The 26,307-nt window shown below is 47.9% G+C and overlaps 1 long non-coding RNA gene across 1 annotated transcript; it reads left to right on the forward strand.

The window, feature by feature from the left end:
- Positions 1–1,816: 1,816 nt before the first annotated feature.
- Positions 1,817–25,645, forward strand: LOC120977599. Its single transcript, XR_005773930.1, has 3 exons — positions 1,817–1,858; positions 20,391–20,397; positions 25,523–25,645. It is a non-coding gene; the product is annotated as an uncharacterized LOC120977599 (long non-coding RNA).
- Positions 25,646–26,307: the final 662 nt, after the last annotated feature.

The following is a 26,307-nucleotide window of genomic DNA, read 5'->3' on the forward strand; positions in this document are numbered from 1 at the left end:
TCTGGTCCACAGAATCCTCACCCTGATCCTCCTTCCTCCCACCATGTAGAGTCAGGAGTCGGACAAACCATTGATACCACACTCGGACATTCCGAGGACCTATTTTCATCACCATCACTAGATTTGGCCCTCTTGCCAAGCACACGTGAAGAGGCACCGATCTTGTGCCCTGATTCACAACCTCTTGACCTATCACAGGGTCAAGAAGATGAGGGTGGTGAACGTCAATTATTTGTTCATAAGGTGGATGAGGATGAGACACAGTTGTCAATCAATGAGGTTGTGGTTAGGTCAAGTCAGGGGTTAGGTCAAGTCAGGAGGAAGTGGAAGAGGAGGTGGTGGACGATGAGGTCACTGACCCAACTTGGGAAGGTGAAAAGCCGAGCGAGGAAAGCAGTACAGATGAGGAGGGATCTGCAGCACCGCAACAAGCTGTAAGAGGCAGTGGTGTGGCAAAAGGGAGAAGTCGGCCCACACCAAACAGGTCCGCAACCGTTACACGTAGCACCCACATGAGTAAATCTCCCTTGCCAAGGGGTAGGTGTTCCGCAGTATGGCACTTTTTGGGGGAAAATGCAGACAACAAAAGAGTGGTAGTTTGCAACCTGTGCCGTACTAAAATGAGCCGGGGAGCGAACACCAGCAACCTCACCACCACCAGCATGATCCGCCACATGGCATCCAAGCACCCTAATCAGTGGGCCCAACGCCTGGGTCCACAATCTGGGTCTGCGGGCCACCCCACTGCCTCCTCTTCCCCTGTGTTACACACTGCTGGCCAATCCCCTGTCGAAGACGCAGGGCCGGATGCCCCTTGCCCTGCACCTGGGTCTTCGCATGCACCATCAGAAACTACATCCACTTGCCTGTTCCAGAGCAGCATCCAATTGTCCTTACCCTAGGCATTTGAACACAAGCGGAAATACCCAGCCACCCAGCCACTGTCCATAGCACTAAATGCGCAACTTTCAAAATTACTGGGCCTTGAAATGTTGCCATATAGGCTTGTGGAGACTGAGGCCTTCCGCAGCCTGATGTCCCTCGGTACGCAGTCCCCAGATGCCACTATTTTTCACGGTGTGCCGTGCCCGCCTTACACCAGCATGTGTCCCAGAACATCACCCGTGCCCTGACCAACGCAGTTTCTGGGACGGTCCACTTGACTATGGACACATGGACAAGTGCTGATGGCCAGGGACGCTACATTTCCCTCACCGCACACTGGGTAAATGTTGTGGAGGCCGGGAGTGAGTCGTATCCTGGGATTGCACAGGTGCTACCCAGGCCCAGGATTGCGGGCCCTACGTCCATCAGGGTCTCTGCCAGCAGCTATGTTACTGGCTCCAACCCCCACTTCTCCTCCTCCTCCTCTTCCGCCGCTACCTCCACCACTTCTACCTCCAGCAGTCAGCCATCAGTCGGTAGCTGTAGGCAGTGTAGCACTGCTGTGGCAAAACGTCAACAGGCCGTGCTGAAGCTGATCTGCCTAGGGGACAAACAGCACACCGCTGCAGAGCTGTCACCACTCAACCTACAACCAAGCATGGTTGTGTCGGACAATGGTCGTAACTTGGTGGCGGCTTTGGATCTTGGCAATCTAATGCACGTGCCATGCCTAGTGCACATATTAAACTTAGTGGTTCAGCAGTTTATTAAAACATACCCAAATTTTACAGAGCTACTAGTATAGGCGCGCCGCGTGGGTGCCCATTTCTGCAAATTGCCCACAGTTTCAGCCGCTCTGTCAACGCTGCAGCAGCTCTTGGGGCTTCCAGCTCACTGACTGTCGTGCGACGTGAGCACGCGCTGGAACTCTACGTTCTACATGTTGTCCAGGCTTTGTGAGCAGCAGAGGGCAGTTGTGGAATACCAGCGGCAACATTGTCGCCGCCTTTCGAGTCAACTTCCACTATTTAGAAGCGAGGAGAGGGCATTGATGGCAGACCTCTGTGAGGTTTTAGGAAACTTTGATAAATCCACACATATGGCTAGTGGCGATAACGCTATAATCAGCGTAAGCATCCCACTTCTGTGTCTACTCAAACGATCGCTGCTCACAATTAAGGATGACACTCTGAATGTGGCAGACGTGGAAATGGGGGAGGACTTTAGTGTGGGTGATAGCCAGACCACCCACATTTCGTCTTCTCAGCGCGAATTGGACCATGTGGAGGAGGAGCTGGAGACAGTTGCCTTTTCAACAGAGGGTACTACCGAAGGAACTTTAATTCCATCGGTTCGACATGGATGGGCATAAGGGGATGAGGAGAAGGATGAGGAGATGGAGAGTCATCCTGACGTCGACATAGACGTCTTTCCTGTTGGTACTCTGGCACACATGGCTGACTTCATGTTAGGCTGCCTTTCCCGCGACCCTCGCGTTACACGCATTTTAGATAACACGGATTACTGGGTGTTCACCCTTCTCGACCCCCGCTACAAAGAGAACTTCTCATCTCTCATTCCTGTGGTGGAGAGGGCAAGTAAAATGGTGCAATACCAGAAGGTCCTTGTTGAGAAATTGCTCCAAACGTCTCCATCTGACAAAGCTGTCAGCAGAGTCCGTACTTCCATAGGCAAATGAGGAAGGCAGACAACGGGAACACACTCCAATTCCAACAAAGGCAGGGAAACACTCTCCAAAGCATGGGACACTTTCATGAAACCCCGCCAGCAACCGCACCCTGAAGCGCGGCCTACTGTCCCAAGGAGGGAAAAGTTTTGGAAGACGGTGAAGGAATACATAGCAGACTGTGTCAGCGTCCTCAATGATCCCTCGGTGCCTTACAACTACTGGGTGTCCAAGCTGGACACGTGGCACGAACTTGCGCTCTATGCCTTAGAGGTGCTGGCCTGCCCTGCCGCCATCGTATTGTCTGAGCGTGTATTTAGTGCTGGTGGTGGCATTATAACAGATAAGCGTATCCGCTTGTCCACTGACAATGCTGACAGGTTGACTCAGATCAAAATGAACAAGGCCTGGATTGCCCCTGACTTCTCCACTCCACCAGAGGAAAGCTGAGCTAATGAGGAACAAAAACGCAATTTAAATGTATGCTTTATAATGTACTCAATCCACAAGATTCAGATGCACCCTTTTCACCGCAAAAAAAGGGTATATGTTTGAATCTTGATTTCTCATCCTCCTCCTCCTCTTCCATACAGTGCCGTATATGCGCTCACTACAATGTTTTATATGGTCCGCTCACCGTCAGGCCCTCACCTCCAATGTTTTATACGGTCTGCTCACCTATAGGCCCTCACTACAATGTTTTATAGGGTCCGCTCACCTTCAGGCCCTCACCTCCAATGTTTTATACGGTCTGCTCACCTGTAGCAGCAACATTGGAGTCCAAGATGCATCCAGACATGGTCCCCCTGCTGTTCCTGATCGATGGTTTCCATCACTTTCAGACCTTTTCCTATGAACCAGGCATCCGAGCAGGGGGTGCCTGGTTGTCTCGCTTTGACTTCCATTATACTTGGGTGCTAGACCAACGCGCATGAATATCGCTATGTGTTCGGACCGAGTACCCGAACACCTGAACACTTTGGTGCTCGCTCATCACTAGTTATTACCACATAAAGTGACACATGTTAGATTTGCAAAAAATGGCCTGGGCAGGAAGGTGAAAACTGGCCCGGGCTAGAAGGGGATACATAACTTTATTGATACACAAGCCTGGCTGCACTGCACAGTGATGAGTCACAGGCTGGACACCCCCCCCCCACTCTGCTCTGTCTGAAGCATACACCCACTACAACTCCTGTGTCCATGTTTCTACACCCAGAATCAATCTACTTCTCACCCAGTGTCTAAATCCATTCACTGACCGTCCACAGGCTCTGCCCTCATGTGTATCTAATCCTATCCTGTGTGATACAGCCTGCTGAGCTGTGTATCTAATCCCATCACTGACCGTCTGCAGGCTCTTCCCACACTATCTCCAGAGTGTGAAAAACAGCTTGAATCAGCAAGAGTATCCAATCACATCTGTATCTAATCCTATCCTGTGTGATACAGCCTGCTGTGCGGTGTATCTAATCCCATCACTGACCGTCAACAGGCTCTTCCCACACTATCTCCAGAGTGTGATAAACAGCTGGAAGCAGCAAGAGTATCCAATCACATCTGTATCTAATCCTATCATGTACAAGTGAAACTCGAAAAATTTGAATATCGTGTAAAGTTCATTTATTTCATTAATGCATCTTAAAAGGTGAAACTAACATATGAGATAGACTCATTACATGCAAAGCGAGATATTTCAAGCCTTTATTTGGTATAATTTGGATGATTATGGCTTACAGCTTATGAAACCCCAAAGTCACAATTTTGAGGTACCCTTTGCTCAGGGGATATGGATTAATTAGCTGACTAGAGTGTGACACTTTGAGCCTAGAATATTGAACCTTTTCACAAAATTCTAATTTTAAGCTGCATTACTGAAATAAATGGACTTTTGCACAATATTCTAATTTTTAAAGTTTCACCTGTATGTGTGCCTGATACACATCCTGTTGTGAGCGATACTGCCTGATGAAGTGTGTATTTAATCCTATTTTGTACGATACTGCCTCCTGAAGTGTATATCTAATCCCATCTTCTATGATACAGCGTGCTAAAATGCGTATCTAATCCCATTTTGTATGATACTGCCTGCTGAGCAATGTATCTAATCCCATTTTGTATAACACAGCCTGCTGAATGGTGTATCTAAGCCTATCTTGTATGATCCTGCCTGCTGAGATGTGTATCTAAACCCTTATGCACACGACCGTATCCATTTTGCAATCCACATTTTTTGCAGTCCTATTGAGTTCTATGGATTTGAGGTCCTCATTTTGAAGACCAGAATAGGACATGTTCTGTCTTTACTGGAACTGACATACGGATATAAAAAACACACTGATGACGTCCCTGTGCTTTCCACATCCATATGTCAGTTCTGCAAAAGATAGAACATGTCCTATTCTGGTCCTCATAATGCAGATCTAAAACCCATAGAACTCAATGGGACTGCAAAAAAATGTGAATCGCAAACGGACAGTATCCTTATTTAGTGAATCCGCGACTTGCAGACCGCAAAACGGATATGGTTCTGTGCACAAGCCTTATCACTTATACTCAGCGCCCATAACAATGACATTAACAGTGATGTCCACAGTGCCCGCAATAACAGTGACATCCACAGTGCCCCCCATAACAGTGACATCCACAGTGCCCCCCCATAACAGTAACATCCACAGTGCCCATAACGGTGCCATCCAGTGCCCCTAGTGCCATCCAATGCCCCCTATTTGTCAGCCAGTGCCCCCTAGTACCATCCAGTGCCCCCACTATGCCATCCATTGCCCCTTGTGCCATCCAGTTCCCCGATTGTGCAATCCAATGCCCCCTTGTTTGCCATCCAATGCCCCTGTTTGCCATGCATTGCCCCCATTGTGCTATCCATTGCCCCCATTGTGCCATCCAGTGCACTCATTGTGCCATGCAGTGCCACCTTGTTTGCCATCCATTGCCCCCCTCGTGCCAATCTTTTGCCCCTCTTGTGCCATCCATTGCCCCCTTGTGCCATCCAGTGCCCCCTTGTTTGCCATGCAGTGCCCCCTTGTTTGCCATCCAGTGCCCCCTTGCTTGCCATCCAGTGCCCCTTTGCTATTCCTTGTGCTATCCATTGCCCCCATTGTGCCATCCATTGCCCATTGTGCCATCCAGTGCACTTATTGTGCCATGCAGTGCCCCCTTGTTTGCCATCCATTTCCCCCCTTGTGCCAATCTATGGCCCCTCTTGTGCCATCCATTGCCCCCTTGTGCCATCCATTGCCCCCTTGTGACATCCAGTGCCCTCGTTGTGCCATGCAGTGCCCCCTTGTTTGCCATCCAGTGCATTCATTGTGCCATCCAGTGCCCCCTTGTGCCATCCAGTGTCCCTGTTTGCCATGCATTGCCCCCCTTCTCACTCCTGCGCTGTACCGGTCTTTAGTCGGCGCAGTCGCACTGAGAGGAGGACGCTCGCTCGGCCGCTCCTTCCTCAATGCGCCTGCGCCGATGACGTCACATCTACACCCGGCGCAGGCGCACTGAGGAAGGAGCGGCCGAGCGAGCGTCCTCCTATCAGTGCGCCTGCGCCGACTAAAGGCCGGTACGGCGAAGGCGCGAGATTTAAAACGCAGACAGGGCCAGCCAGAGGACGAGAGCGCTCGCTGGCCCTGTCAATCAACAGGAGGAGGGGGCGTCATTTTGATAGGAGGATGCGGCTGCTACCAACAAGTAGCCGCCCTACTTGCTGGTAGAGAGGTAATTTACATATTATAAAAGTCTGTTTTTTGAAGAAACTGCTGAACGAAAAAGAGTAAGAGCCCTATATATTGATAAATCGCAGTATAAGGATTTTAAGTAGCCAAAAAATGAAAAATGACTTTAGGGGGGTGACAGAAGCCCTTTAAGTCAGGTCTATGAGTTGCTACATATAGCAACATACGAGGGGCGTTCATTAAAGATTTTCCCTGACCCACTTCTATTTATCACAGGATGCTGAAACTGCACATGTGTAATGGTATAAGTCTCTATAGGTTACATGGCAATTTGCAACTCAGAACTGATAACGGTCTTGATTTTACAGGTGCTGAAGCAGTGTGAGGTATGATAATGGACCCAGTGGAATACAGAGCAGTCATGAAGTTCCTTTACTTGAAAGGCCGCACACCAAAGGAGACGTTCCATGAAATGAAAGAGGTTTATTGTGATGATTCCCCATCATATGATGTAGTCAAGAACTGGCACCGTCAATTCAAATGTGGTCAGACTTGTGTGGAAATAGCTCCAATTCCAGGGCGATCCCACTCTGCTATCGATGAACACACCATCCAGTAAGTGGAGGTCGCCATTTTGGAAAATCGGTGCGTAACCATTCGCCACCTAGCCCAAAATTTCAAGATTAGTGTGGGGTACGTGGAAAAAATCATCCAAGACCATCTTTACATGCATAAGGTATCCGCTCGCTGGGTTACCCGGCTGCTCACACCTTTCCAGAAGCAGGAACGAGTCGAAATGCTCTCAGGCTCTATTGACGATGTGCCATGGAAACCAGGAGGACTTTTTCAACAGACTGATCACACAGGATGAAAGCTGGGTCCATCACTATGATCCAGAGACTAAAGTCCAGTCGATGCAATGGAAGCATCATGACTCACCACCTCCAAAGAAGGCACATGCCCAACCCTCGACAGGCAAGGTCATGCTCACAGTCTTTTGGGACCAGCACAGAGTAGTATTGATGGATTTCCTAGCAAAGGGTACCATGATCACTGGGGCATACTATGCTTTACTGCTGTGGGAATTGTGGGAGGACATCAAAACCAAGAGACGTGGCATGCTCACCAAAAGTGTCCACCTTCTGCAAGACAATGCACTAGTTCACAACTCACATGTTGCCCAAATGGAAGCATGCTCCTGTGGCTTTGAAATTCTACCGCATCCCTCTTATTCGCCTGACCTCGCACCATCGGACTTCCACCTCTTTCCAACAATTAAGTTATTTTTGAAGGGCAAGCATTTTCCAGATGATGAGACTCTGATTTCCAAAGTCACAACGTGGCTTTTGGAGCAACCTGGCGACTTCTACAAGCGAGGTGTTTACAGTTGCATAAAGAGATGGGAGAAGTCTGTGTCCCTAGGTGGCACCTATGTAGAGAAGGACTAATAACTGGGCCAAGTTTCATTGCTCTCAGTCCACAGGAAGTGGGTCAGGGGAAATCTTTAATGAACGCCCCCCGTAAACATTAACTGATACTGTATGATATTCCTAAAAACCTGCTATAATTAACCCCTTAAGGACCCATGACGTACATGTACGTCATTTCTTTCCGGGACTTAAAGACCTGTGACGTACATGTACTTCATGGGGATCGGGTGGGTGCAGGAGCTGCGCCCGCCTAATCCGCAGCAGGGGTCTGGCAGTCACTGATAGACGGACCCCTGCTGCATGCGCCGGCATCAGTGAAATCGCCCTTTATGTGCCGCGGTCAGTGCCGTCCACGGCACATGCGATATCGGGCGGGGATTGGAGCTGCCATCGGGTGCTGCTGTGACGGGGACCCGATGGCATGGAAGGCAGCGCGATGCCTTACTTAGGCATCGGGGCTGCCTTCAGATGGAGAGCATGTGAGATCCAGCCCCCTGGATCTCACAGGCAGGAAGCTGTATGAGTAATACACACTGTATTACACATACAGCCAATGCATTCCAATACAGTAACTTCTGGGTTTTTTTTTGCAGACCAGACACTGAAAGAAAATACGTTCGTATGCATGAGCTCTAATGGTGAGGATGAATAATACCATATAGGCTTATAGCAGTAATATATGGGAGAGTGGAAAGATGTGTAAGTGGAATTGGAAGTTAATAGATAATGACTTTTTTTTGTGTAGATAAACATTCCTAATTATTATGTATGGGTAAAAATATACATTAAATATCATTGTTGTTTAATGCCACTTTCTGAACACAACTTGCTACTCCAACTGCTAAAATTATCTAGAAGGATGTGCTACTGACATAATGAAACTGTATGGGGCACAAATGATGGCTGTGGCAATTGATCAGCCAAGTAGTCTGCATTGACCTGTGTAATGCCTTATCTCCATCAGTGATTGCGAGCCAAAACCAGATTTGGCTCTAAACACAAAACAGGTGCAGATCTTTCCCTTATACCTTATGTCTATGGAGGCTCCAAGCCTGGTTTTGGCTCAAAATCACTGATGGAAATCAATGACCAAAACACTGACGTGTGAATGAGGCTTAACCACCTCCCGTCTCGCTAACGCCGAAAGGCGTGATTGCGGCGGCGCTGCCAGGTCACACTAACGCCGATCGGCGTCATTTCGCGTGAGCCGGTATTTCCTGTGAACGCGCGCTCACAGGAGCGAGCGTTCACAGGATCGTGCAGTTCACAAGTTCATCTGCAGCCTGCCGGCCGCGATCATTGGCTGGCAGGCTGTGGATTTTTGAAATGACCAATGAAAGAGGCATGTCAGACGCTATTTTGAAAATAGCGTCTGATATAACTGCTGCCTGGTCCTCTGGTGGTCCCTTTTGCTTGGATCGACCACCAGAGGACACAGGCAGCTCTGTATGTAGCACCTAATCACCACACTACACATTACACATTACCCTGTCATTTATTAACCCCTTATTTAGCACCTGATCACCCATATTAGACTCCCTGATCACCCTGATCACCCCCCTGTCATTGATCACCCCCCTGTAAGGGTCCCTCATCACCGCCAGGTAGTTAGCTACTTGTTAGGTAGTTAGCGCCCAGCACACCGCACCGCAGTCACTGATTAGTCGCTGATTAGTGTCATCGCTGTCGCTAATCAGCACTAGTACTATATAGTATCTGTAAGTGATCAAGACTGATCGCAATCAGATCTATATCAGTACATTAGGGTCACCTTAGGCTCTACAAAAAATGCAGTGTTTGCCCGATCAGGCCTGATCTTGTGCGCACACTTGCGTTCAGTCCGCCCCACCGCAGTGGCAGAATTATTTTTTTCTGATCACTGCAAAAACACCGTAAAATCGCTGCGCCGCTATAAAGATCACTTTTGAGCTTTCTGGATCTTTATTAGCGATCGCAGCTTTACTTCGCAAGCACTCCTTTTTACTAGGCAGGTTTGCTCTTTTTCCTGGGTAGTCTCAGAGGAATACCCCCTAAATTTTGTGAACCCAAAATGTCAAACAAGGGGTATTCCACTGAAGAGGCCTACAGGATTCTGTCCGTGATGGATGAAAGCGATGGGGAGGCCTCACCCGCTGAATCCAGTGGTTCAGAATATGAACCTGTAGACAGCAGTGGCACTCTAACCGCTAGTGAGGATGACGAGGTAGAGGTCCCTGCTACGGCCAGACGTACCCGATCCCATGTCAGGGTTCTGCATACCCCGCATGATGAGCCTCATTTGCAGCAGAGTGGTGCTAGCGCTGATCTTGTTTATGGTGCGGCATACACCAGCAGCGCAGCACATCCTGGACCTTCTACCAGCACTGCCGTATTCCCTGGTGAAGTGGCGAGCACCAGAAGGGCAGTTCAAGCTGGTGCGGTGGCACGTGCAGTAACTCCCCCGTCACAGCCACCGCGTTCACAGGCCCGTAGAACCCTTAGTCTCCCAGGGGCGCTGGCTAATCCTAATTGGCACTCCCCTGCTTCCGCCGCACCCGTATTGCCCCCTTTCACTGCCCAGCCTGGAGTTCGCGTGGAGACGGCTCATTTAGGATCGGCCCTTCAGTTTTTTGAGCTGTTCTTCACCGCGGATCTCTATGACCTAGTTGTGGCAGAAACCAACCGCTACGCCACACAGTTTATTACCGCCAATCCGGAAAGCTTACCGGTGGAAACCAGTCACAGTTTCCGATATTAAATTTTTTTTGGGCCTTATCCTCAGCATGGGTCTAACAAAAAAAAATGTATTGCGGTCATATTAAAGACCCAATACATTACATGCCCATGTTCTCTGCTGCAATGTCCGGGGCACGTTTTGAGGTCATCATGTGCTTTATGCATTTCGCTGACAATAACACCTGTCATCCAAGAGGCCACCCTACTTATGACCGGCTCCACAAAATTCGGCCCCTCTTAGACCATTTGTCATCCAGATTTGCAGATGCTTATACCCCTAATCAAAACATCTGCATAGACAAGTCCCTAGTACATTTTACCGGGCGCCTTGGCATAAAACAGTACATCCCCAACAAGCGCGCCCGGTATGGGGTCAAACTGTATAAGCTCTGTGAAAGGGCCACAGGCTATACATATCGTTTTAGGGTCTATGAGGGAAAAGACTCAAAACTGGAGCCGGTCGGATGTCCTGACAACCTGGGGAGCAGTGGCAAGATTGTCTGGGACTTGGTGTCACCCTTACTCCACAAGGGGTACCACTTATACGTGGACAATTTTTACTCAAGCGTGGCCCTCTTTCAGCACTTACATCTAGTCGGAATTCAATGCTGTGGCACCGCGCGACCTAGTCGCCGGGGCTTCCCCCAACGGCTCGTTAGTACGCGACTTGCACGGCAGGAGAGGGCTGCCTTGTGTGACCAAGAACTGCTCGCGGTGAAGTGGAGGGACAAGAGGGACGTTTACCTTCTGTCCACCATTCACGCAGACACGACTGTCCAAATTGAAAGGGCAACTGGAGTCATTGTGAAACCCCTCTCTGTCCACGACTATAACCTTCACATGGGAGGGGTGGACTTCAATGACCAGATGTTGGCTCCCTATTTAGTTTCCCGACGCACCAGACGCTGGTATAAGAAGGTGTCTGTATATTTAATTTAATTGGCTGTCTATAATAGTTTTGTTCTCTAGAGTAAGGTTGGGAGAACAGGATCCTTCCTAAAATTCCAGGAAGAGATCATTTCGGAAATCCTGTATCCAGGAGGGTCCGTGCCCCAAGTCCCTGATGTAGTGAGCCGGCTACATGGCAGACACTTCCCGTCTGTCTATCCTGGTACCCCAACTCAACGTTCCCCAAGAAAAAGATGTCGTGTCTGTAGCAGGGGTGGAATAAGGCGTGACACCACCTTTTTTTGTCCTGACTGTCCTGACCAGCCTGCCCTATGCATAGGGGAGTGTTTCCGCAAATTCCACACACAGGTACACTATTAGTATAGGGATTGCGTGACACAGGACAGGCACACAGGGGTCTTAGGGCCCTTTCACACAGAGCTGCCACAAACCTCTCCTTTCACCTGAGACAAAGTGCATAATTTACTTCGCCACATCTCTGGGCGATTTGCGCTTTGCACATTGTCCCATGGGGAAGGAGAAGTTTGTCCTCTAAAGGTAAAAAATAAATAAAAAATCACAGGTAAGCAAAAAAGTTAATGTTCTGTTTCAAAAGTTCAATAAAGTTGATAAAAGTTAATGTTCTGTTCAAATGTTATATAAAGTTAATGTTAATAAATTTATTGCGTTGCGGCCTGTTTTTTTTGTTTTTTTTTACCTTCTAGGTGGACCAAGCGATCAAGCAGCTGCAGCACTGATGTGCATTCTGACAGAAGCATTGCGCTGCTGTCAGATTACACAAAAGTCGGTGTATGCAGCACTGCAAGGCGAGATTTCTCCTCTGCAGTAAAAAAGATACGCTTGCCGAGGCTTATGAGCTGTGGGGCGGTGTTCATATGCTTTGGCAAACATTTTTTATAAAAAAAAAAAAATTCCGGCAATGATTTATTCATCCACATCGATTGATGTGAATGGAGAAATCGGGTTTACCAGGGCATACGAGCTGAGTGGGTTTGGATGTTGGGCGGAGCTCCTATGTCCTGGCAGACGCCTTTCCCCTCCTTTTTTTTTTTGCACATTTTTTGGCAGAGATTTTTTCATCCACATTGATCGATGCGAATGAAGAAATCTGTGGCGTTCATTTTTTCTTTCAGCCCAGAGGCTGAACGAAAAAAAAAAATCTCATTACCCGTATGCTCAATATAAGGAGAATAGCAGAAACTCCTAATGCTGGCCATACATGTAATGATTGTGGAGACCTCAAATGCCAGGGCATTACAAACACCCCACAAATGACCCTATTTTGGAAAGAAGACACCCCAAGGTATTCGCTGAGGGGCATATTGAGTCCATGAAAGATTGAACTTTTTGTACCAAGTTAGCGGAAAAGGAGACTTTGTAAGAAAAATTAAATAAAAATCAATTTCCGCTAACTTGTGCCAAAAAAAAAATCTTCTATGAACTCGCCATGCCCCTCACGGAATACCTTGGGGTGTCTTCTTTCCAAAATAGGGTCACATGTGGGGTATTTATACTGCCCTGGCATTTTAGGGGCCCTAAAGCGTGAGAAGAAGTCTGGAATCCAAATGTCAAAAAATGCCCTCCTAAAAGGTACTCATTGGAATTTGGGCCTCTTTGCGCACCTAGGCTGCAAAAAAGTGTCACACATGTGGTATCGCCGTACTCAGGAGAAGTTGGGCAATGTGTTTTGGGGTGTCATTTTACATATACCCATACTGTGTGTGAGAAATATCTCTCTAAAATGACAACTTTGTATAAAAAAAAATGGGAAAAGTTGACATTTACAGAGATATTTCTCTCACGCAGCATGGGTATATGTAAAAATACACCCCAAAACACATTGCCCTACTTCTCCTGAGTACGGCGATACCACATGTGTGACACTTTTTTGCAGCCTAGGTGCGCAAAGGGGCCCAAATTCTAAAGAGCACCTTTAGGATTTCACAGGGCATTTTTTACGCATTTGGATTACAAACTACTTCTCACGCTTTAGGTCCCCTAAAAGGCCAGGGCAGCATAAATACCCCACAAGTGACCCCATTTTGGAAAGAAGACACCCCAAAGTATTTCGTGAGGGGCATGGCGAGTTCATGTAAAATTTTATTTTTTGTCACAAGTTAGTGGAATATGAGACTTTGTAAAAAAAAAAAAAAAACATCATTTTCCGCTAACTTGTGCCAAAAAAATAAAAATTCTAGGAACTCACCATGCCCATCACGGAATACCTTGGGGTGTCTTCTTTCCAAAATGGGGTCACTTGTGGGGTATTTATACTGCCCTGGCATTTTAGGGGACCTAAAGCATGAGAAGTAATTTGTAATCCAAATGCGTTAAAAATGCCCTGTGAAATCCTAAAGGTACTTATTGGAATTTGGGCCCCTTTGTGCACCTAGGCTGCATAAAAGTGTCACACATGTGGTATCGCCGTACTCAGGAGAAGTTGGGCAATGTGTTTTGGGGTGTCATTTTACATATACCCATACTGGGTGAGAGAAATATCTCTCTAAAATGACAACTTTGTATAAAAAAAATGGGAAAAGTTGACATTTACAGAGATATTTCTCTCACCCAGCATGGGTATATGTAAAAATACACCCCAAAACACATTGCCCTACTTCTCCTGAGTACGGCGATACCACATGTGTGACACTTTTTTGCAGCCTAGGTGCGCAGAGGGGCCCAAATTCTAAAGAGCACCTTTAGGATTTCACAGGGCATTTTTTACGCATTTGGATTACAAACTACTTCTCACGCTTTAGGTCCCCTAAAATGCCAGGGCAGTATAAATACCCCACAAGTGACCCCATTTTGGAAAGAAGACCCCCCAAGGTATTTCGTGAGGGGCATGGCGAGTTCATGTAAAATTTTATTTTTTGTCACAAGTTAGTGGAATATGAGACTTTGTAAGAAAATAAATTAAAAAAAATAAATAAATACATCATTTTCCGCTAACTTGTGCCAAAAAGATTAAAATTCTAGGAACTCGCCATGCCCCTCGCGGAATACCTTGGGGTGTCTTCTTTCCAAAATGGGGTCACTTGTGGGGTATACTATCCTGGCATTCTAGCACCTCAAGAAACATGACAGGTGCTCAGAAAGTCAGAGCTGCTTCAAAATGCAGAAATTCACATTTTTGTACCATAGTTTGTACCATAGTTTGTAAACGCTATAACTTTTGCGCAAACAATAAATATACACTTATTGCATTTTTTTAATCAAAGACATGTAGAACAATAAATTTAGAGAAAAATTTATATAGAAATGAAGTTTTATTTGAAAAATTTTACAACAGAAAGTGAAAAATGTCATTTTTTTGCAAATTTGTCAATTAAATTTTGATTAATATAGAAAAAAGTTAAAATGTCAGCAGCAATGAAATACCACCAAATGAAAGCTCTATTAGTGAGAAGAAAAGGAGGTAAAATTCATCTGGGTGCCAAGTTGTATGACCGAGCAATAAACCGTGAAAGTTGTGGAGTGCCGATTTGTAAAAAAGGGCCTGGTCACTAGGGGGGTTTAAACCTGTGGTCCTTAAGTGGTTAAAGGGGTATTCCGAGAACGGAGTGGGGAAGGTGGCGGAGCGGAGGGCACACTGCACATGCACAGTCGCCTTCCATTCATTTCTATTGGGCCCCATAGAAATGAATGGGAGCGCTGGCCACGCAAGAGCGGTGTACTCCCATTCACTTGTATGGGAAGAGCGCTTGGCGGTGGTCAGGCCCTGGGAAACCCGGTGTCCTCCAGCTACCAATCTCCCCACTCCGTTGTTGGTGTCCCACCTCTGGGACCCGCACCAATCAGACAATTGGAGCATATCCTAGCGATAAGCCCCCATTGTCTGTGTTGGGAATACCACTTTAAGGCTGATTCAAAACGGTGCTGGCACACAGTGCAGTTTTGACATGAATACAGGATGCAGTTTTTTATTGTAGCAAGATGAATTTAATTAAATCATTCCCACTATGCAGAACACCAGGGTTTAACGAGGCTGCTAAACTGGCTAAATTGAAAACTGCATCCTGAATGCATCTCAGAACTACAGTGTTCATTTTAGGACATGGTCAGATATCATAGTCAAGTATCAAAATAATGCCAATGTGACACCTGACCCTGATACCTGACTCTGACACCTGACACCTGACCCTGACACCTGACCCTGACACCTGACCCTGACACCTGACCCTGACACCTGACCCTGACACCTGACCCTGACACCTGACCCTGACACCTGACCCTGACACCTGACCCTGACTCCTGACCCTGACTCCTGACCCTGACACCTGACCCTGACACCTGACCCTGACACCTGACCCTGACACCTGACACCTGACCCCTGACTCTGACACCTGACTCTGACACCTGACTCTGACACCTGACTCTGACACCTGACTCTGACACCTGACTCTGACACCTGACCCTGACACCTGACCCTCATATCTGAGTTTGACTTATGCTCTTCATAGGTCAGGGTCAAAGTGAGAATGAGTTATAGATATATATTATGTATTTGTATGCTAAATCACACAACCAAAGTATGTCTATTGCTGAGCTTATAGCTCTGTGCCTAAAATGCTGTAAGCTAACACATTACAGTGTTATGAGCGCATAGCTGATAACTCAGTGGTAACGAAGGGAGCAAAGGATTTTAGGTTTACTGTGGTTTTGTATGCTACATCACATAGATGAACAAAAAGCCCAAGCTCATACAAGGCAAGCTGGTAGCTCAGTGGTAATGCTGTTGCCCCATGTCTAGGCTTTCTGAGTTCAAAACCCCTTTCAGCCTCTAACAAGTGTTTATATTTTATTATGCCCTAGATAAGAGGCAAATTTAAATGATGTGTGACGCTGATGTGTGACGATGATATCTCAGTCACGTCCTTCATTTGTCAGTGTCGCAAGGGATCTTAGGTTTACTGTGTTTTTTGCTATACTACATCTCATAGATCAAAAAAATCACCACCTTTGGTGTCTAAAGCTATGGCTCAGTGGTAAGACACTTGCTTTGCATGCAGTGTTTATGGGTTCAAAACCCCATATAGGATTTTAATAAAATTTATATTTTATATTTTATTGAGCTCTAGATCAGAGTCAAATTCAAATGGTGTGTGATGTAAGTAGTCCTTTTTTTATTTTATTAATAGTACATGGGCAGCACTATAGTAAAGGGGCCCTGTATACAGAGCTGTATCCTGGATTTTACATATCTACTGTATATATGTGTATTATACACACAGTGTCTATAGCTTCACCACACTGAGATCTGCTCAGAAAGCTGATATCCATATTACTGGTTTATCCACAGACACGATATATGGTCATACAGATGGCAGTACTATGTGATAGCTTCTAAGTATAGAAAACCATGTGGTCATGTTATAGATTGGAGGTTACATTAATAGCTTTGCATGTTGAAGTCCCCAGAAAGACATATGTTTTTTTCTTTAATAGCATATACTATAATAAATAATATGTCATTAACCCATAGGATACCAGGTCGCTGGAAACACGGTCACAAATCCCAGCGCCATACAGGTACAGCGCTCTGATCGGGCGGCCACAGGAGCTACTCCCGCCCGATCAGCTGCAGGGGTCCGGCAGGCACTAATAGTTGGACCCCTGCTGTATGCACCGGCATCGGTGAAAACACTGATGCCTGCTCATTAACCCTTGCACTGCCGCGGTCAGCGCTGACGGCTGCATGTGCGGTATCCCCGTGGTGCTGTGACGTCAGCCTGGTGTCTAGCCCTGTCAGTCAATGGGGGGAGGGGTGTGTGTGCAGAGCACAGGGGGTGTTATAGAGCATTGCTCAGAATAGGGTTGCCACCCATACGGGAATGACCCGGACAGTCCGGGTTTGCAATCCTGTGCCCGGGTACAAGCCTTTGTCAGACCCGGGCACAGGATCAGCTGTGAATGATGGTGGCGGTGGCTGGGCACAGGGAGATGAGCGCTTCCATTGTGGGGGCTCTGTGGATGGCACTGTGGGTGACACATATATAGCACCTTATGCTATATATGTGTCATCCACAGATACCCCCATAACAGTGTCCTGTGAGTGAATGACCCCCAATACAGGGTCTGGGGGCCGGCATCTGGTGTTGTAATGGCAGCGGGGCACGGTGTAGTCACTGTATTCTATCGCACCGGGCCCCGCTCACTGTAATACTAATTTTCATATGTGAACAAGAACAAGAGAAATCCTCTGCGATCCTCTCCCTCTCGGTACTCACAAACTCAGTAGCAGGCAGGCCGGGCGACAGCGCAACTCACTGACGTCACGCACCTGCTCCTCCCACTTTATGAATGAAGCAGGCGGAGCAGGCGCGTGACGTCAGTGAGTTACGCTGCCGCCCGGCCTGCCTGCTACTGAGTTTGTGAGTACAGAGAGGGAGAGGATCGCAGGAGTCTCTCTTGTTCTTGGTCACATATGAAAATGAGTATTACAGTGAGCGGGGTCCGGTGCGATAGAATACAGTGACTGCACCGGGCCCCGCTGCCATTACCACCATTACCAGGCCAGCATAACATTCGGAATCGGGGCGCTGGGCATAATACATTATGCTATTCTGCGGCAGGCCCCCATCCCAGCCGGGCCCTCGGACCATGTCCCAAGTGCCCGACCGGTCAGTCCGCCCCTGGGGAAGGGGATTATAAATTTAGTACTCCATGGAAGTGTGGTTCTCCCTGAAGCAACCGTCAATACAGAGGCCCGGATGATTGGGGCACGTGTCACACTGAGTGGTGGTGTCCTTCCGTTACCCCCTCCTGTTACACACGCTGCACTTTTTTTGGGACCGTCCCTTCTTTCCAGTATGGGGGAACCACACCTTGAAAGTGTTGGCCAGGGACGATCCGGGCGCCTCCAATTCCCGAGGTACTCTGGCCTGCTCTTTCCCGGTCAGAAAAGATCAGGTCCTTGAGGACTGCCTCATAGAACTGAAGGAATTTCCCTGTGCTGCCAGCACTCCGGGACAGCACAAAAGAGTTGTACAAGGCAACCTGCACCAAGTAGACCGCAACTTCTTTGTACCATGCTCGGGTTTTGCGCATGGCGTTTAGGGTTGCCACCTTTTCTTCAAGCCAAACCCGAACAGAAGGGAGGGAGGGCCCCCTTCCAGGCCCCACCCATGTCCCGCCTCCAACCACGCCCATGTCCCACCTCCAGTCACACCCATGTCCCACCTCCACCCCTGGTCACTGTCGCACCACGATCGTTACGCCCCTGATCCCGTCACTACAGAAATACAGCGCCTCATACCTCTTACATCCAGTGACGTCTCCTTTGATGTAGATGTTCTCTTTCCTCATCTTCTCCTTTCAGACCTTCAGACCAGACACCATTTTTCAGCCATTTCTCGTCTCTGCAGTTTGACAATAAAAATCTTAGTTTACTACTTTTCCATCATTCTCCCATCTTCTGGACAAATCATCCTACTACCCCCAATACTGTGCCGCTGTGCTCCCCAATACTATACTGCAGAAACAGATAAACCCCCTGATAATAGTAGTACCACACAGAGCCCCCCATATAAAATACCCCTTCTTTGTGGCCTCAGTAGAAGCCCCCAAATAATGTGCCAGTAAGAAGTGCCCCCCATAGATGCCCCCATGTGTCAGTAAGAAGTGCCTCTTTTCTCCCGCCCAATATATGCCAGTATAAGGTGCCTCTTCCCCCCCCTTCCCTTATATGTGCCAGTATCAAGTGCCTCATTTCCCCCCCCCAATATGTGCCAGTATAAAGTGCCTCTTCCCCCCCCTTCCCTTATATGTGCCAGTATCAAGTGCCTCATTTCCTCCCCCCAATATGTGCCAGTATAAAGTGCCTCTTCCCCCCCCTTCCCTTATATGTGCCAGTATCAAGTGCCTCATTTCTCCCCCCCCCAATATGTGCCAGTATAAGGTGCCTCTTTCCACCCCTTCCCCCATATGTGCCAATTTCAGGTGCCTCTCTTCTCTAAAAACAAAACAAAAAAACTTTTACTTACCTCCAACGAAGCGATGCAGGCCTCTTCCCGGCCTGTGTACCGTGCTGTATGGCTCAGGCGGCGTGATGACATCATCGCACCGCCTGCACCAGCCTCTGATAGGCTGCAGGCACAAGGTCTGACAAAGGCTTGTACCCGGGCACAGGATTGCAAACCCGGACTGTCCGGGTCATTCCCGTATGGGTGGCAACCCTATTCTGAGCAATGCTCTATAACACCCCCTGTGCTCTGCACACACACCCCTCCCCCCATTGACTGACAGGACTAGACACCAGGCTGACATCACAGCACCACGGGGATACCGCACATGCAGCCGTCAGTGCTGACCGCGGCAGTGCAAGGGTTAATGAGCAGGCATCAGTGTTTTCACCGATGCCGGTGCATACAGCAGGGGTCCAACTATTAGTGCCTGCCGGACCCCTGCAGCTGATCGGGCGGGAGTAGCTCCTGTGGCCGCCCGATCAGAGCGCTGTACCTGTATGGCGCTGGGATTTGTGACCGTGTTTCCAGCGACCTACATGTACAGCGCTGGTATCCTATGGATTAATGACATATTATTTATTATAGTATATGCTATTAAAGAAAAAAACATATGTCTTTCTGGGGACTTCAACATGCAAAGCCATTAATGTAACCTCCAAGCTATAACATTAGCACATGGTTTTCTATACTTAGAAGCTATCACATAGTACTGCCATCTGTATGATCATACATCGTGTCTGTGGATAAACCAGTAATATGGATATCAGCTTTCTGAGCAGATCTCAGTGTGGTGAAGCTATAGCACACTGTGTGTATAATACACATATATACAGTAGATATGTAAAATCCAGGATACAGCTCTGTATACAGGGCCCCTTTACCATAGTGCTGCCCATGTACTATTAATAAAATAAAAAAAGGACTACTTACATCACACACCATTTGAATTTGACTCTGATCTAGAGCTCAATAAAATATAAATTTTATTAAAATCCTATATGGGGTTTTGAACCCATGAACACTGCATGCAAAGCAAGTGTCTTACCACTGAGCCATAGCTTTAGACACCAAAGGTGGTGATTTTTTTTGATCTATGAGATGTCAGAGTCAGGTGTCAGGTATCAGGGTCAGGTGTCGCATTGGCATTATTTTGATACTTGACTATGATATCTGACCATGTCCTAAAATGAACACTGTACAGAACTGCAGCGTGTGCCAGCACCCAAAGAGCTCAAACTGACTTGTTACTTATCAATTGGCATCTGTAATGATGCCATGTAAATGGGCCCTTACTAACAGTGACATACATTTAAAGAGGACCAGTCACCGACATATCTTCTGTAGTAACTACTTGTATTTCTCATGTAATAACAATAATAGAACATCTATTCCTATGACTGTATGTTGTGCCATTCCTTAATTATTCCTGCTACAAGTTATGAATTAATTGCCAGCAGCTTGCAGTAAAGGTACAGATGGGTGTTACCAGTTGGGAATGGGAGGTGTCCCTGCACAGTCTGATGCCTTAGGGCTCATGCACACGAACGTGATGCGTTTTGTGGTCCGCGAATTGCGGATCCGCAATACATGGATGCCGCCTGTGTGCGTTCTGCAATTTAAAGAACAGGCCTCCCCATAATAGAAATGTCTATTCTTGTCTGCAAAACGGCCCCACGGAACGGAGCCACAGATGCGGACATCACAAGGAATGCTGTAGCATCTTTTGCAGCCCCATTGAATTAAATGGGTCCGCATTCGAGCTGCAAAGAATGCGGCTCGGATGCGGAGCCAAATTATGTTTGTGTGCATGAGCCCTTATTCACACAGTCAGTGTTTTGATCAGTGATTTCCATCAGTGATAGGCCTTATGCACACGACCGTTCCGTTTTTTGCGGTCCAAAATCCACGGATCTGCAAAAAACGGAAGCCGCCCGTGTTGCCTTCCGCAATTTGCGGAACGGAACGGGCGCCGGCAATATAAATGCCTATTCTTGTCCGCAAAGAGCGGACAAGAATAGGACATGTTATATTTTTTTTGCGGGGCCACGGAACAGAGCCACGGATGCGGACAACACACGGAGTGCTATCTGCATCTTTTGCGGCCCCATTGAAGTGAATGGTCGTGTGCATGAGGCCATAGTGAGCTAGAACCAGGTGCGGCTCTAAACACAGAACAGGTGCAGATCTTTCCCTTATACCTTATGTCTGTGGAGGCTCCAATCCTGGTTTTGGCTCAAAATCACTGATGGTAATCACTGACCAAAACACTGATAAGGCTTGACACCAGCAGAACTGATTGGAGTCAGCCACATCCACTACTGGAAACAACCAGCAGTACCGTTACTGCAAACTGCTGCCAAATTATTTGCAAACTTCTAGCAGGAATAGTACAGGCACATAGAGTCATAAAAATAGATCCTCCAGAATTACAGATGTAGCAGAGTTAACAGTCACAGTCGTAACGCGTTAACTAGATGTGATAGCTCAAATGTGACCGTTAACATCTGTAGGAATGCATGGGGAAAGCAAGTAGTCAGGAGAGGTGACAGGTCCTCTTTAATATAACAGATAGTTTTATACTGTTTTCTAGTCTCTCTCATGCTTGCAAATACTTTTTCTGTCATCCATTTACTCATATATGAACTTTGCTAGAAAAAAAGATTTACAGAAACTGATTAACCCGATTGCTGCCTGGAACAAAGTCTATAGCAGCTTCTGAAATATCACAAAAAAACCTTCTCAGCAGGACAGGACAAGGTATTTTAGTGCCCTAGGCAGAGTAGAAAAATTGCGCCCCTGTCCCCCTCCCCCAAATAACTTAAAGTGACCATACTTTCTAATAAAGAGATTTAGGCAGTGTAAATCCAAAGACTCACAGATAACGTCTCCACATATTTTAGTTGTTCACTTTCCTTATCTTCTCCATTTAGTCTAGACCAGGGGTGCACAACCTTTTTTGGTCTCAGGGCCGCATTGTCACATTGCCCTATTTCATGGGGCCGCAAAAAAAAAAAAGGTTAGCACTTGTTTGCATCAGCCTATTACACAGGCTGATACAAAGTGAATGGGGAGGAATGATCGCTACCACAGTCACTGCTCCCTCATTCAGTTCTGTTAATTATTGGCAGTACACTGATTACACATTGAGATGTGCTGACAATAATTGTAATCTTTCATCCTGATAAAACATGCAAATCAGCTGACAAACGAGTGATCGCTTGTTTATCAGCTGATCAGCGGCAGTGATGTGCCTAGGTTGTTTGGCACCCGGGGAGGGTCCTTTCTCTGGCACATCCCCCCCCTAATACTTTAAAAAAATCGTACCCCTCACAGTAGTATTGCCCTCATTGTACAACCTTCACACTAGTTTTGTACAGATTTGTGCCCCCTAACAGTAGTTATGTCCACATTGTGCCCCCTAACAGTCGTTATGCCCACATTGTGCCCCCTTAAAGTACTTATCCCTTCATTGTTCCCCCTTTATAGTAGTTATGCTCCCATTGTGCCACTCGCACAGTAGTTGTGCCCTCTCTGTGGCCCTTTCACAGTAGTAATGCCCTGTCTGTGCCCCTTCATAGTTGTAATGCTCTCTTTGTGCCCCTAATACAGTAATAATGCCCCTTAATAATAGTAATGCCCATTGTCCCCCTTCACAGTAATAATGCCCATTGTGCCCCCTTAATAGTAATAATGTACATTGTGCCCCTTCACAGTAATAATGCCCTCTATGCCCCCTTCATAGTAGTAATGCCCTCTGTGCACTGTGCCTCCTCCATAGTAGAAATGCCCATTGTGTCCCCTTCACATTAGCAATGCCAATTGTTCCCCCTCCAGAGAATAAATGCCCATTGTACCCCCTCCAGAGAAGAAATACCCATTGTGCCCCCTTCACATTAGCAATGCCCATTGTGCCCCCTCCAGAGTAGAAATGCCCATTGTGCCCCCTCCAGAGAAGAAATGCCCATTGTTCTGCCTCCAGAGAAGAAATGCCCAATGTGCTGCCTACAGAGAAGAAATGCCCATTGTTCTACCTCCAGAGAAGAAATGCCCAATGTGCTGCCTACAGAGAAGAAATGCCCATTGTGCTGCCTCCAGAGAAGAAGTGCCCATTGTGCCCCCTCTAGAGAAGAAATGCCCATTGTGCCCCCTCCATAGTAGAAATGCCAATTGTGCCCCCTCCATAGTAGAAATGCCCATTGTGCCCCCTCCATAGTAGAAATGCCCATTGTGCACCCTTCACATCAGCAATGCCCATTGTGCCCCCTCCAAAGTAGAAATGCCCATTGTGCCCCCTCCAGAGTAGAAATGCCCATTGTGCCCCCTCCATAGTAGAAATGCCCATTGTGCCCCCTCCAGAGAAGAAATGCCCATTGTGCCCCCTCCAAAGTAGAAATGCCCATTGTGTCCCCTTCACATTAGCAATGCCCTCTGTGCCCCCTCCAGAGTAGAAATGCCTATTGTGCCCCCTCCATAGAAGAAATGCCCATTGTGCCCCTTTCACATTAGCAATGACCATTGTGCCCACTCTGTGTTAGAAAAAAAACAAAAAAAAAACACAGTAACTACTCACCTTGTCATGTTCCTGAAGCTCACAGCCCTCTCTCCCCTGCCAGGCTGGCAGCTCGATCTGCGGGCTGAATGGTGGAGCTGGGAGAAGTCTTCCTGCTCTACCATTCAGAGCGCCACAGGCCTGAAGGAGGGGAAGAGCGCTGGGAGCTGAGCGGTGAATGACAGGACCGCAGCTCCCAGCTCTCCAGCAATGAGCGCTTCCATCTGTATTGATGGAAGTGCTCATTGCTTCTAGGCTCTGGCACCCTCTGAGAGTGGCACCCAGAGCGGACCGCACCCCCCCCCCCCTTAGTACCCCACTACTGCAGAGCACTCCTTGAGAAGAAGGCAGCACTGATAAACTGCACCTGCATTCTTCTCGGCTCCCGCACTCTCACCAATAGCCAGGAACCCGTCCTGCTCCAGACTCCTGCTACAGTACAGGAGCAGGAGCTGTCATCCTTCCCTGTGCGGCACTCCAGGAAGAAAGACAGATGATCGCACGATCAGCTGTGTTTCTGTCCAGCAGGACAGGGGCCGCAAACCTTGGCTCTGGGGGCTGCAGGTTGTGCACCCTTGCTCTATAGCAAAGAACCACCTATACGATGTGGAAGTGCAATAATCAGTGAGGACATGGGAAGCAACAGAAGGAGAACAGCGGGGGATAGGAATGGTACCACTACTTTTATTGTTTTATAACATTCAAATCAGCTTTGAAGTAAATTATCAGTGGTTGGATAACTCCTTAATACAGGCCCCAAAATTATTACAAACCCCCAGACTCCCAAAATGAATACAGATTCCCAGACAAACCCAAAAATGAATACAGAACTCCAGACAGACTCCATAATTAATTAATACAGATTTCCAGGCAAACCCCAAAATAAATACAGCCCCCCAAGCCCAACATGATACAAACCTCCAGACAGACCCCCTAGACCCAAAAATTATGGGTCGGAGGGGGAACAACAAATAAGTGAGCAGCTCTGGCGGGGGTCGCCATGCACCCTGTCCGCATGGGGGTCCAGGCAGTTACTGGTTTGCTGGATTCCGTGTTTGTTGTTTTGTGCTGTTGTTTTGTTTGGTGTTCGGGTTCCAGTACAGATGCATGGGTTCCAGTCATTGTTGCTGTGGCAGGTAAGTCCTATGCATCGCCTATGTTGTTCTGGGCTCTTTCCTACCGATCCAACCCTGTCTCTATTCCAGGGATTTTCAGGGCGACTCAGGGTTCGAAGTTCCGGTGTATGAGCCCTCCTACTATCTGGGTTCGCTCATATGGATAGGAGTCAGGGCGAGGATCAGGGTTGCAATAAGAGGTGACCTGCTCCCTTATCCTGGTCGAGGCCTAGTTGCTCTTCCCGTTTACCTATGGTGTTCCGTGGGGAGTTTCCCCCACTCCCCTCCGTGACAGTATGTCTCACTTAGGCCACTCCGTTTGGTCCCATTTTCTGTGTTACCTTCGGAAGAGGGTGTCAGCATGTTCCACCTTCTGTTTTCTGGTGCGCATGTATGTCCTCCGGAGGGAGGGTGAAAGGTGAGATGCTGTTAACAGTGCAGTTCTCTGTGACAGTGGTTGCAGTTTAGGTGTACCGTTACTTGTGTTTGTGTCTCCCCTCGTCCATATCTCAGTGGTTCTGTCGCTTGTGCGGTTTGGCTGGCTGCATTCCTTGTTGTACTGGCTCTAGTGTTTGTTAGTCCACCGGCCTGTGTCGGCGCCGCTGCCCCTATCAGCAGGCACGGGTGCCGGGCTCCCTCTTTTCCCTCCTGCCGCCCAGCTGACAAACACGGGCAGCAACTAACTTAACTCTGCTACATGTGATCCATGCCAGTGTTTCATTGCTGCTAGAAACTTGCACTGCTGCTAAAGCTTGCATGGGTGTGTCTCTCTTTCCTATGTGGCAACACACACACGCCCTCTGTCTCAGCAGCCAATGGCCGGATTGCAGCATGTATTTAAAGGCACTTCCTACTACTTCCTGTCTAGCTTGTCTAGTCCCTGTGCAAAAGTGTTTATCTTGTCTGCCTTCCTGTGTACCGAATCCTGCTATTGTACTCCTGGACTTTGCTTTCTGCCACCTGCCTCTGACCTTGGACTTAGTTTATGGACTTTGCCTGTTTTTATGCCTGCCCCTGACCTCGGATCTTGTTTGCTCACTTTGCTTGATTGCCGCCTGTCCTGACCCGTACCTCCAGGCCTTACCTCCCCCTGCTTGCACTGAGCACTCTGACCCTCTGGTCAGCTGCCACTGACTTGGGGACTACTCTGGAGTGGCACCTGGCAGCTACCCTACAGCCCAAGCCTATCCCCACCATCACGGGCTCTAGTGAATACCAGGTAGCTGCTTAGTTACGCCCCTCCGGAGTATACCCAGTAAGTGGCGCAGTGGGTCACTTGCATAACAGTGTTTGCTAGTTGGGGATGCTTGCTGGCAGCGACCTGGGCCTGAGTTGGACGCAGTATTCAGTGCGGTCACTCCTGA

The sequence above is a fragment of the Bufo bufo genome, chromosome 8, assembly GCF_905171765.1.
Source record: "Bufo bufo chromosome 8, aBufBuf1.1, whole genome shotgun sequence".
In the NCBI taxonomy this organism is placed as follows: Eukaryota; Metazoa; Chordata; class Amphibia; order Anura; family Bufonidae; genus Bufo; species Bufo bufo.